Source organism: Equus asinus, chromosome 3, assembly GCF_041296235.1.
Source record: "Equus asinus isolate D_3611 breed Donkey chromosome 3, EquAss-T2T_v2, whole genome shotgun sequence".
In the NCBI taxonomy this organism is placed as follows: domain Eukaryota; kingdom Metazoa; phylum Chordata; class Mammalia; order Perissodactyla; family Equidae; genus Equus; species Equus asinus.
In genome coordinates, this window is record NC_091792.1 from 17,584,411 (window position 1) to 17,596,751 (window position 12,341).

The 12,341-nt window shown below is 39.1% G+C and overlaps 1 pseudogene; it reads right to left on the bottom strand.

Moving 5' to 3' along the window:
• Window positions 1–786: 786 nt before the first annotated feature.
• On the bottom strand, window positions 787–10,166 carry LOC106825471 (AKT-interacting protein-like; annotated as a pseudogene).
• Between the last annotated feature and the right edge of the window lie 2,175 nt (window positions 10,167–12,341).

Genomic DNA, 12,341 nt, shown 5'->3' on the forward strand with positions numbered 1-12,341 from the left:
CTGGTAAGAAAAAGCTTTTCTTTCTAGAAGTATTCTCAATAATAAATGTGAAAGGAACAATAGATTTAGAAAAATCACTTTGAGCAACACCCAATGAAATAGCCTATTCAGGCACGGCTCATCAATGGATGCTGAAATATTTCTGAAATATTTCTAAAATTTTACTTCAAAGATTACATGCTAATTCAAAAGGATGAATAACCTTTATAATGGAAGAAGCCGTGGTCACCACCTTACCTAAAAAATCAAATGTAGCATCATTAAAACTGAAAAAAACCTATTGTTATATGCCTCCTAGTGAGATGCAATATGATGAAACAACCTGGAAATAATAAAGCTTTAACCTATTTTCCAGTACAGATAAAATAAAGAGATAGAGAAATAAATAACAATAACAATGCAATGACAAACAAGTCAGAAAAATCCTGAAAGGCAAGTGGTCCAGTTTCTTAAAAAGTCAATGACTTGAGGGCCAGCTCCGTGGCTGAGTGGTTAAGTTCGCACACTCCGCTGCAGCGGCCCAGGGTTCGGATCCTGGCGCAGACATGGCACCGCTTGTCAGGCCACGCTGAGGCGGCGTCCCACATCCCACAGCTAGAAGGATGTACAACTAAGATATACAACTGTGTACAGGGGGGGTTTGGGGAGATGAAGCAGGAAAAAAAAAAAAGATTGGCAACAGTTGTTAGCTCAGGTGTCAATCTTTGGGGGGAAAAGAAAAAAAAAAAAGGAAGATTGGCAACAGTTGTTAGCCCAGGTGCCAATCTTTGGGGAAAAAAAAAAAAGTCAATGACTTGAGACTTCTGGTTTCCGATCCAGAATGTAAGGAGCTTGGAAGTCACCACTCCATCCTAAGAAGCAGTAAAAAGTTGAAAAAACTGAAAAATTAACAACTCTTCTTAGATTCATCAGAGAAGTGAGGTCACAGAGCAAATTACTGCCCTCAAAATTGGGGAGGTAGACGGGCAGGTAGATGCAGAGAACCACAACTTACCTGAGCAGAAACTTCCCTGGGAATCAGTGCCAGGATGGGAAAACCTAAACTATAATTGATGCATTGCTGGAGGCTCAGTGTGGACAAGAGTGGGAGTTAAAAACCCAGTCACAGGGTGGTCCCCACCCTTTTGTGAACCCACCCTTTTGTGAATTCTTCCTCCAGGGGCTTGACCAGGTTCTCACAGTGAATACTGGAGGAAAGTCTCTTTGTATTTCTGGCAGCGGGAATGGAAGGGTAACACCAGAGCATTCTATTCTTTCTTTCTTTCTTTCTTTCTTTCTTTCTTTCTTTCTTTCTTTCTTTCTTTCTTTCTTTCTTTCTTTCTTTCTTTCTTTCTTTCTCTCTTTCTCTCTTTCCTCTCCCCCTCTCTCTCTTTCTTTCTTTCTCTTTCTTTCTTCTTTCCTTCCTTCCTTTCTCTCTTTCTTTCTTCTTCTTCCTCCCTCCCTCCCTCCCTCCCTTCCTTCCTTCTTTCTTGGAAGATTAGCCGTGAGCTCACATCTGCTGCCCATCCTCCTCTTTTTGCTGAGGAAGACTGGCCCTGAGCTAACATCCAGGCCCATCTTCCTCTACTTTATATGTAGGACACCTACCATAGCATGGCTTGCCAAGCGGTGCCATATCCATACCAGGATCCAAACCTATGAACCCCAGGCCACCAAAGCTGAACGTGCATATTTAATGGCTGCGCCACTGGGCCAGCCCCCATTCTGTTCTTCTTAGCAAGCTTTGCCCTCAAGATAAACTGTTTTATCAGAGCCTAACCTACTGAGGTTTTTTCAGAGTCTAACTGACCTGGAGCAGAGGAAATACTCAACTCCAGTGCATTCTAGCCATTTGCAAGGGTCTGAATTGTGTTCCTCTAAAATTCATATTTTTGAACCCTAATCTCCAATGTGATTGTATTTGGAGATAGCACACTGAGGAGGTAATTAAGGTTTAATGAGGTCATAATGGTTGGGTTCTGCTATAGACTGAATGTTTGTGTCCCCCTAAAATTCATTTGGTGAAGCCTAATCCTCATTTGGAGGATTTGGAGGTGGGGCTTTTGGGAAGTAATTAGGTTATGAAGGTGGAGCCCTCATCAATGGGATTAGTGCCCTTATAAAAGAGGCCCCAGAGAGCTCCCTTTCCCCTTCTGCCATGTGAGGACACAGCAGAAAGATGGCTGTCTGCAAACCAAGAAAAAGGCTCTCAAAAGACACTGAATTTGCCAGCATCTTGACCTTGAACTTCCCAGTCTCCAGATTGTGAGAAATAAATTTGTGTTGTTCATAAGCCACTAAGTCTACGATATTTTTGTTACACAGCTCTAACAGATTGAGACAGGTCATAATTCCATAGAATTGGTAGCCTTATAAGAAGAGGAGAAGAAAGGAATCTCTATGTCATGCACCAAAGAAAGGACATATGAAGACGTAATGAGAAGCAGTTGTCTGCAAGACAGGAAGAGAGCTCTCACCAGGAACCAAATCAGCCTGCACTTGGTCTTGGACTCCCCAGCCTCCAGAACTAAGACAAATAAATTTCTGTTGTTTAAGCCACCCAGTCTGTGGTATTTTGTTTTGGCAGTCTGAGCAGACTAAGATAGATTTTGGTCCCAAGAAGTAGTGTGCTGCTGTAACAAATACCTAGCGTGTGGAGGCGGCTTCAGGACAGGTTAATGGATGAAGGCTGGAAGAGTTTTGAGGTGTATGCTAGAAATATGGACATTAAGGGAGATTCTAGTGAGGGCTCAGAAAGAGAAGAGCAGAGCTAGTCAGAAAGCTTCCATCTTCTTAGAGAATACGTAAATAATCATGAACAGAATACTGGTAGAAAGAGGGATGTAAAAGTCCATTCTGGTAGGTCTCAGAAGGAAATGAGAAACACGTTATTGGAAACTGAAGGAAAGGACAGGTGATCCTTGTTATAAAGTGGTAAAAACTTGGCTGATTTGTGTTCTTGTTCTAGCATTTTGTGGAATGCCGAACTTGTGAGCAATAAATTGGATATTTAGCTGAGGACATTTCTAAGTAAAATGTTGAAAGAATGACTTAGTTTCTTCTGACTATTGATAGTAAAATGGAAGAGAGAAATAAATTAAAGCAGAAATTGTTAGGCACAAAGGAACAAGAACTTGAAGATTTGAAAATTTCTCAAAAATGGGAAAGAATGTTCTGAAGAGACCTCCAAGGATATAGCTGGACTATCACTCTAAAAAGAGTTTATGGGATTACACAAGCTGAAGCACTGCCAGTTTGAACTGAAGGCAATGGGGACAGGACAAAATGAAGGAAGCCTGTTAAACTTCCTGGATTTGACCAGATGGTATTGTTGACTGAAATAAAGAGTCCACGTAAAGGTTAAGTGAAGGGGTTTATTTGATAATCAAGGTGAGAAACTCTAGTCCTGGGAAACAGTCCAACAGAGTATTCTGAGGAACTGCTCTGAGGTCTACAGATCTGAGTGCAGTTTGCATACATTTTAACATAGCAGTGCACATGCAGGAAAGGGCTTACACATCTAATAGTCAAATATTTAAGGGACAGCAAGAACTTTCTTGGTTATGCATCCAACAAGGCTTGTAATGTTGGTGTTAGCCGTGTATGGAGGGAGGCAAGGACCGGGGTTGTCAATTTTTCCCTCAATCTCTAAGAAATGCCGCTGGGAAACGTGAGAGCACAGTACCTATTATCTCTTCCTGTTGCTGATTCATCCTGCTGGCATCTTCAGTCATGAGCTGAGGGGTTGCAACGTCATTTAGCCGTAGGAAGCCCACATGGCTGCTTCACAGTGCAGCATGGGTTCTTATAGTACTGACTTTTAGCCTATGCAGCTTGCTTGTTAGATTCACCTGTTACACCAAGGGGCGGGGGGGGGGGGGGGGGGGGGGTCCCAGTTTCATTCACAGTATGATGGAGCCAATAGCTGAGAAAGCACTCTATTCTTCAAGAAGAGGAAAGAATGACCCCAAAGGCAACTCAGAGATCATCGGGAAAACCACTTCAGTTTAAAAAGCCACATAGCTTCCACCTGAAATTTTGGGAGTGGGACCACCCTGCAGAGACTTGGGGGCAGGGCCACCTGGAATAATCATGGGGATGGAACCACCTAGATAGAGTCTTGGGGGAGACCCACTCAGCAGAACCTTGGGGGCAGGATGGCCTGGCAGAGCTGCAGGGGGAGAACCTTCTCCAAAAAGCCATGAAGATGATACTTTCATCCTAGTGGCCCTGGAGGGCAGAGCATGGAACCAAAGAGGATTAGTCTCAATCCTCAAGATCTGATGGGATTGCCTTGATGGGTTTTGGACTTTCTTGGGACCTGTCATCCCTTCCTTCTTTCCACTTTCTCCCTTTTCAATGGGAATGTTTATCCTATGCCTGTCCTACCACTGTACTTTGGAAACACATAATTTGTCTACTTTCACATGTTCACAACTGGAAAGGGATTTTGCCTCAGAATAAATTATAGCTCAAGTCTCACTCATACCTGATTTAGATGAGACTTTGGTATTTAGACTTTATTGTTGATACTGGAATGAGTTAAGATTTTTGGCTGTTGGAATGGAATGAATATATTTTATATGTGATAAGGACATGAATTCTGGGGCCCAGGAGAAGAATGCTGTGAACCGAACTATATCCTCTCAAAATTCGTGTTGAAGCCCTGATTCCCAATGCGACTTTATTGGAGACAGAGATTTTAGAAGGTAATTAAGGTTAAGTGGGGTCATAAGAGTGGTGTCTCATCCAGCAGAATTGGTGATCTTAATAGAAGAGTAAGGGAGCTCTCTATCTCTCACTGTCTGTATGTGTGTGTGTGTGTGTGTGTGTGTGTGGGTGTGCACATGCACCAAGAATAGGCCATGTGAGGATGTAGCGAGAAGGCAGTTGTCACTAGGAACCAAGCAGGCCAGAATTTTTATCTTGACTTCCCAGCCTCCAGAAAAAAAGGGTAAAGATTAAAATCAGCAAAGGGAAAATGTGCATGGGTGAGGTCCAGGAGAAACTGGGCACAAACTTCCATGTATCACTTCCCAGTGGAGTCACATGGTGAATGCTTAATTCTCCCAGGAATGAGGTGTGAGAAAACGTGTGAAATATCGTCAATCAAGGAAGCTCACCTGAGTCTTGATGTCCGGGGATTTTACTGGGAGGTGATTCATGTGTGCATGAAGCACCTGCATAACTGAGCTTAACTACTCAATCTCCAGTCCCCCAGAGGTCAGCCTGATACAGCACGACCCATGACTTCAGACGTACAAAAACCGGCATTCACCATAAGTCATACTATTAGCATAAACCATCTGATCAAACTGATAAAGTGTGCAAGACTCCAAGCATACAAAGCGCTCTCATCAGAGAGGATGTTACAAGCACTCAGAGGTTATCTCCTGGTCACTGGACCACACACAGTCCTCCTGAAGACAACCTTTCCTTTGAAATGTGCAGAGTTTGAGCCACATTAGCCTGCTGAGTTAACCCTTCACTGCATAGGTATTAGGGTAAGACTGTCCTCATAGAATGTGTTAGAAAGTGTTCCCTCTGCTTCTATCCTGTGGAAGATATTGTGTAGAATTAGTATCATTTCTTCCTTAAGTTTTGGATAGAATTCACCACTAAAACCATACGGCTCTGAGGGTTTCTTTTTTGGAAGGTTATTAATTATTGATTTCATTTCTTTAACAGATATAGACCAATCCAGATTATTTATTTCTCCATATGAATTCTGGTAGTTTGTGTCTTTCAAGGAGTTGGTCCGTTTTATCTAAGTTAGTAAGTTCATTGACATAGAGTTGTGTGGCTCTCCTTCATCACTCTTTTAGTGTCCACAGGATCGGTAGTGATGACCCCTATTTCATTTCTGATATTGATAATTTGTGTCCTCCCTTGTTTCTTGTTAGCCTGGCTGAAGGTTCATCAATTTTATTTATCTTTTCAAAGAACTAGTTTTTGGTTATGCTGATATTCTCTATTGTTCTCCTCTTTTCAATTTTCTTAATTTCTGTGCAATTTTTGTTATCTCTTTCCTTCTGCTTCCTTTAACCTTCATTTGTTATTCTTTCTCTATCTAGTTCCTTAAGGTGGAAATTTAGGTTATTGGTTTTATGTCTTCTTTTCTAGTACATGCATTTGACATTACATTATTTGTTATACAACATTATGTAAATTTTTATAAGCACTAATTTTTCTGCATCCCACAAATTTTGACGTTATATTTTCATTTTCATTCATTTCAAAATTTTTAAATTTCTCTAGAGATGCTTCTTTGACCCATATTTTATTTCAAAGTGTGTTGTTTAATTTCCAAATATTTGAAGATTTTTCAGCTTTCTATTTTTGATCTCTAGTTGAATTCCAGCGTGGTCTGAGAACATATTTTGTATGAATTCTATTCTTTTAAATCTGTTAAAGTGTGTTTTTTCACCAAGAATATGGTCTGTTTAGCAAGTGCCATGTGAGCTTGAGAAGGCGGTGTTGCAACTGTTATTGGATGGAGAAGTCTGTAAATGTCTATTGGATCAAGTTGATTGACAGTGCTGTTCAGGTAAACTATAGTCTTACTATTTTTATGCTTCCTTGATCTGTGAATTGCTAAAAGAGGAATGTTGAAGTCTAGCTACAGAAGTTGTTTCGCCATTGCTTTTTCAGTTCTATTAGTTGTTGTTTCACATATTTTGATGCTTTATTGGTAAGTACACGTGTTTAGGATTGCTAGATCATCTTGGAGAATTAATCCCTTTATCGTTATGCAGTGCCTCTCATTGTCGCTGATAATTTTCCTCATTCTGAGGTCTGTTCTGTCTGAAATTAGTATAGTTACTCTCGTTTTCTTTTAATTAGTGTTAGCATTGTATACTTTTCTCTATCCTTTAATTTTAACTTTTCTGAGTCTTTATATTTAAAATGAGTTTCCTGTAGACAACATGTAATTTTATTCACTCTGACAATATCTGTCTCTTAATTGGTGCATTTAGATCATTCTCACTTAAATTATTGACATGGTTGAGTTAATATCTGCTATGTATGTAACTTTTTAATTCCTTGCATTTCTTCTTTGTTTTCTTTTTCCCCTCTTTTTTCTGCTTTCTTTGGATTTCATTAAGCATTTTATGTCATTTGAATTTTCCTTTCTCTGTTAGCCTTATTATCAATTATACCACTTTCAAAAAAATTTAGTGTTTTCTTCAGAGTTTAGAATATACATTGCAAATTAATCTAAATCACTTCCAAGTAATACTATACCACTTCAAGTGTAATACTACATGTTGCGTAGAGTATTTCCAATTCCTCCCTCCTTCTTTAATGACATTTCTGTCACTCATTTCACTTATCCATATGCCACACTCAATACATTGTTGATATTACTACAAATAAAATTATATTGTAGATCTATTAAAATAAGAAAAATAAAATATTTTATTTTTGTTCACTTGTTCTTTCTCCAACCCTCTTCCTTTCTCTGTTGCAGATCTGAGTTTCTGACTTATATCATTTTCCTTCTCCCTTAAGAACTTCTTTTAATATTTCCTTCAGGGCATATCTGTTGAGTATGCATTCCCTCAGTTTGTGTGTGTATGTGTGAGTGTGTATGTACACACATACACACTCACACATGAGAAAGAGACGTAGTCTTTAAGTACTTTTGAAGGACAGTTTTTGAAGGATAATTTCACTGGGTATAGAATTCTATTTTTTTCTTCCTTTCGATACCTTACAAATTTCACTCTGCTTTTCTTGTTTGCATGACTTCTGATGTGGAGTCCACTGTAATTGTCATTTTTTTCCTCTTTAGGTAAGGTGTGTTTGCTTCATCCCTTCTGATTTCTTCCAAGATTTTTCTCTTTGTCTTTGGTTTTCTGTAGTGTGAATGTGATGTGCCTCAGCGTAGTTTTAGTTTGTTTGTTTTGTATTTATCCTTTGCTGTTCTCTGAGCTTCCTGGATATGTAGTTTGGTATTTGTTATTAATTTTGGAAATATTTTGTCCATTATTACTTCAATATTTCTTCTGCTCTATATTCTCTTTCTTCTCCTTCTGGTATTTCTAATACACACATGTTACTTTTTGAAATGTCCCAAGTTCTTAGAGTTTCTGTTCTTTAAATTTTTTTGTTCTTTTTACTGGCTGCATTTCAGGTTGGGAAGTCTGTTGGCCTATAAACAAGCTCACTGAATCTTCCCTCAGTTGTTTCCACACTGATGGGAACAAAAAGTATTCTTCATTTTTATTACAATGTTTTTGATTTGTAGCATTTCTTTTTGATACTTTCTTAGAGATTCCACGTGTCTGCTTACATTCGCCATCTATTCTTGGATATTGTCTCATTTCTTTTTCAATTGAAGCATTTAGCAGTTAATTTATAGTTATTTTAAATTCTCTTTCTGATAATTCCAAAGTTTGTGTCATATCGACTCTGGTATGATGCTTGCTTCCTCTCTTCACATTTTTTTCTTGCCTTTTGGCATACCTGGTAGTTTCTGGTTGAATCACGTTGATTTAACAAATTGAATCATGTTGTATTGGGGAACAGGAACTGAGGTAACTAGGTCTTCAGTGTGAGGATCTATGCTAATCTGGGTAAGAGTTGGGCAGTGATTAATGTTTGCTGTAGCTGTAGCTGCCAGTGACTTTTAATTCCTCTGAGGTCCTTATTTTTGTCTCCCTACATCACTTTTGGTTTCCCTAAGTATTCCCTCCTCAGGGTCCATCTGCATCTTACATCTTTCAGCAGTGTTCCACCGTTATTATACTGGAATCCAGTGTGTGTAGTGTTAAGGTGTGGGACAGGGGGCCAATGCTGTTGCCTTATGATTAAATCTGAGTCTTTTAGTAGGCCTGCAACTGTGGGCTAAGACCTTGACTGGTGTTTCTATAGATGTTTAGCTTCCCCCATCACCTTAGGTTAGACAGGAAGGCGAGAGTGGGCTGGAGTGGGAAGACTTTCCTTCCCCTACCTGGGATAAGGCTCTGGTTAAAAATCCTTTCCCCTTGAAAAGTAGGTCTTTGTTATGGAGAATGCTCCGGACATGTTTCACAATGATTGCTCTTCCCCTCCAGCTGCCAGAGTCACAAGGTCAGAAATCTTGTATGTTCACTGTGAGAACCTGGTGGGGCTCCTGGAGATAAAAACTGTGAGAGTGGGGGTCATACAAGACTGCAGCTCCCCTGAGTTTTTCACTCACACTGGTTCAAACTCAGCCTCCAGCAATTCATCAAAATTACTATTTCAGTTTCCTTACCAGTTTATGGCTCTAGCGGCTTCTGCTCCAGGTAAGCAGATATCATCTGTGACTCTCTGGTTCTGGCTTTTTCTCCAGATTTCAAGGTAACACATTTTCTTATAATCTCACTTCTCTGATGAGTCCAAGAAAAGTCATTGATTTTCAGTTTATTCTTCTTTTTCTTGATGTAGGCACAAGAATGACATCTTGCAAGCTCTTTGCACATTGGAGTTTAATCTAGAATTCTGTAACATGAATGTTTTATTATGGTGTTCATCAGTCTTCTTTCTATAAGATAGCATCATCTCTATGAGTTCATCACATACAGAAGAATTCCACAGAGAAAAACTAATTGCATAGTGTCTTCCAATTTAGATTTATCAAACAAGCAAGCAGTGCATGTCAATACTGTCAAGCATTTTACTTTAAAAAGTTGACTATCTTTTCATACAGTACTGCAGACTCTGGGTTCAGGAGTCTTGCTGTTTCAACTCCCCATGGATACATAAATACTTAACAACTATGTTTATGGCTCCACCTGCATTTTGCAAATGCTCTCTGCATCTCTAGTTGACCTGCGTTGGAATCAACTAGTGGGTGAAAGACAGACCTCATCAGATCAAACCTCATCATGGACAGTCACCATCTGGATAGTTATCAGTGATATACACTGTAAATGTAAATATGCCACTTTGATAAAGTCCATCGCATATGAATGTTGCTCTGACCTACATTAATGAAGAGCTATAAGATGGCTGCACATAGACACCAGAGAACTTCTGCTTCACAAGCAAGGTAAATACCGCAAGAAGGGAGTGTTCCAGATGGAAGGGTCTGTAAAAAGCATGTGTGCCATTTGTTTACTGCTGGGAGCAGGAGATACAGTCTTAGTTAGGAGCAAAGCAATTTTGCGAATAGAAGGCAGCTGTATTTTTGGAGCTGTGCATGGAGTTATGGTTTTCATGCTGTTAAAATATTCTCTTGACCACTATTGTTTGCACACAGAGCTTATAGACATGTTACAGAAAATGGTTCATAACATGTATCTCACAAAGAAATAAATGCCCTGTGTTACCAATTTCATCAACTCATCATTTTCCTGTTGACCTGTGGCACACCTCATCCTGATGCCTTCAGTAGAGTGCCCTTGGCACTTGACTGTCCTGGCCCAACAGCTTATCTGTTCACAGTGCAAGCACAGCCCCTACCCATCATTCCATCCAATTTGGATTGTTTTTGTTTAAGAAAGTTATTTAAAAGAATGGCCAAATGTTGAGGAGGACATATTGAATTCATCACCAATACACAGCAGGATGCTGTAATTAAATCTTTACTTGGAGCCTAAACTCTGTGTTGTAATCTTGAAATTAATATTACCTCTACCTTCCATTTTCTAGTCTGAAATAATAATATTCATAAATATTAATACATTATGAACTCTGAAGTGCTATGCAATCCCAAGATATTATCTCCTTCTGGTACTTTAGTACTTAAAAATATTATAGTAAAACTTTTTTTCCTAAATATTTTAATTAGAAAAAATTATCTTTCATTATGTAAGGGCAGCAAGGATGTAAGTGAATTTAAACAATGAAATACAGCTCTTGCTTTATGAGTTTTATTCTTATGAAATGTGGCCAGTAGACTCTACGGTGGGCCCCATTATCCTTGCTCCCTGGTATTCGTGCTTTGTCTGTTACCTTCCCCTTGAGTGTGGGTGAGACTTATCAATTGCTTCTAACTAATAGAATATGGCAAAGGCGACATGATGAACTAGATTATGTGTATATATTACAAAAGATTGTGACCCATCTTGCCAAGAGACTCTCTCTCACTGGATTTGAAGAAGTGAGCTGCCATGTTGTGAGGCACCATGTGGACAAGGACATGTGGCAAGGAGCAGAGGCTAGCCCTTGACTTACAGCCAGCAGGAAACTGAGGCCCTCAGTCTGGCAATCTGCAAGGGACTGAATTCTGCCAACAACACTGTGAGTTTGGAAGCTGATCCCTCCCAACTGAGCCTCCGATAAGATCCCCATTTGGCAGACACATTGATTGCAGCTTTGTGAGACCCTGAAGCAGAGGACTCAGCTACACTGTGCTCAGACTCCTGCCCTGGAGAAACTGTGAGGTAAGAAATGTGTGCTGTTTTAAGCCACTAAGATTATAGCATGATTGTTAAGCAGCAATAGATAACTAGTACACTGAGTTTTACAATGTTCATTTTAATTTAAACACTGAACACAACTCCTGAATTTGATTTTATTCATTTGCTCTAAATGAGCACTCCTGTTGAAATTTGCCACATGAATGGGAAAAATAGCCAACCTTTATTGGACTCTTCCTAGGTACCAAGCATGCACTAAGCACTTTACAGGCATTATCTTACTGACTGTTTTCCAGCATGGAAGATACACCTCTCATCATCATCCATTAAATCAGTCATCAATCAATCAGTCTGAAAATCACAATGCACCTTCAGTACAGATAGAAGAGAAAGCACTTAACTCTAAGAAATAGCTGGTAGGCTGTAACAACCAGAATTCACTGAGCACAAAACTCTGTTACTAATAATACAGATTATTGAAAACAAGCAAAATTCTCACAATCTTTGGCAAAATTATTAAAGACAAACTACTGGCTTTGAATCAGTATGACATCGACATCATCTCACTCAACCCTCTTGATAGAATCAATAACTCATCTTGACAGATGAAATTATATGAGAAATGTAATCACCAGAAGGGATGAAAAACAAAGAGACACATGTGCCATTTGCAAGCAGTTGTCTACAATAAGGTCATGATTATAATGTATCCTCCAAGAGGCAAAGATGAAACGTAAATTACCAACGCAAAGATGTTTATTTCAAATCATAATCTTCTTTTAAAGAAAATCCTTAAAAAGAGAAAAATAACATGTCAAAGACCTGCAGACAGTAAAAGAGTTTGAACTATCCTCTAACATGTTGGATGTAAACTTATTACTACCAACCTCCTGACTTAAAAGCAACAAAATATTTTTATAAAATATCGTTCAAATTTAATATGCAGATTCCCAAAAGAACCTCATGATAGGACTTCAGAGTCGTATTTTGGTTACTTAAAATGTAGTAATATCAGTGATGTATTTGCTTTTA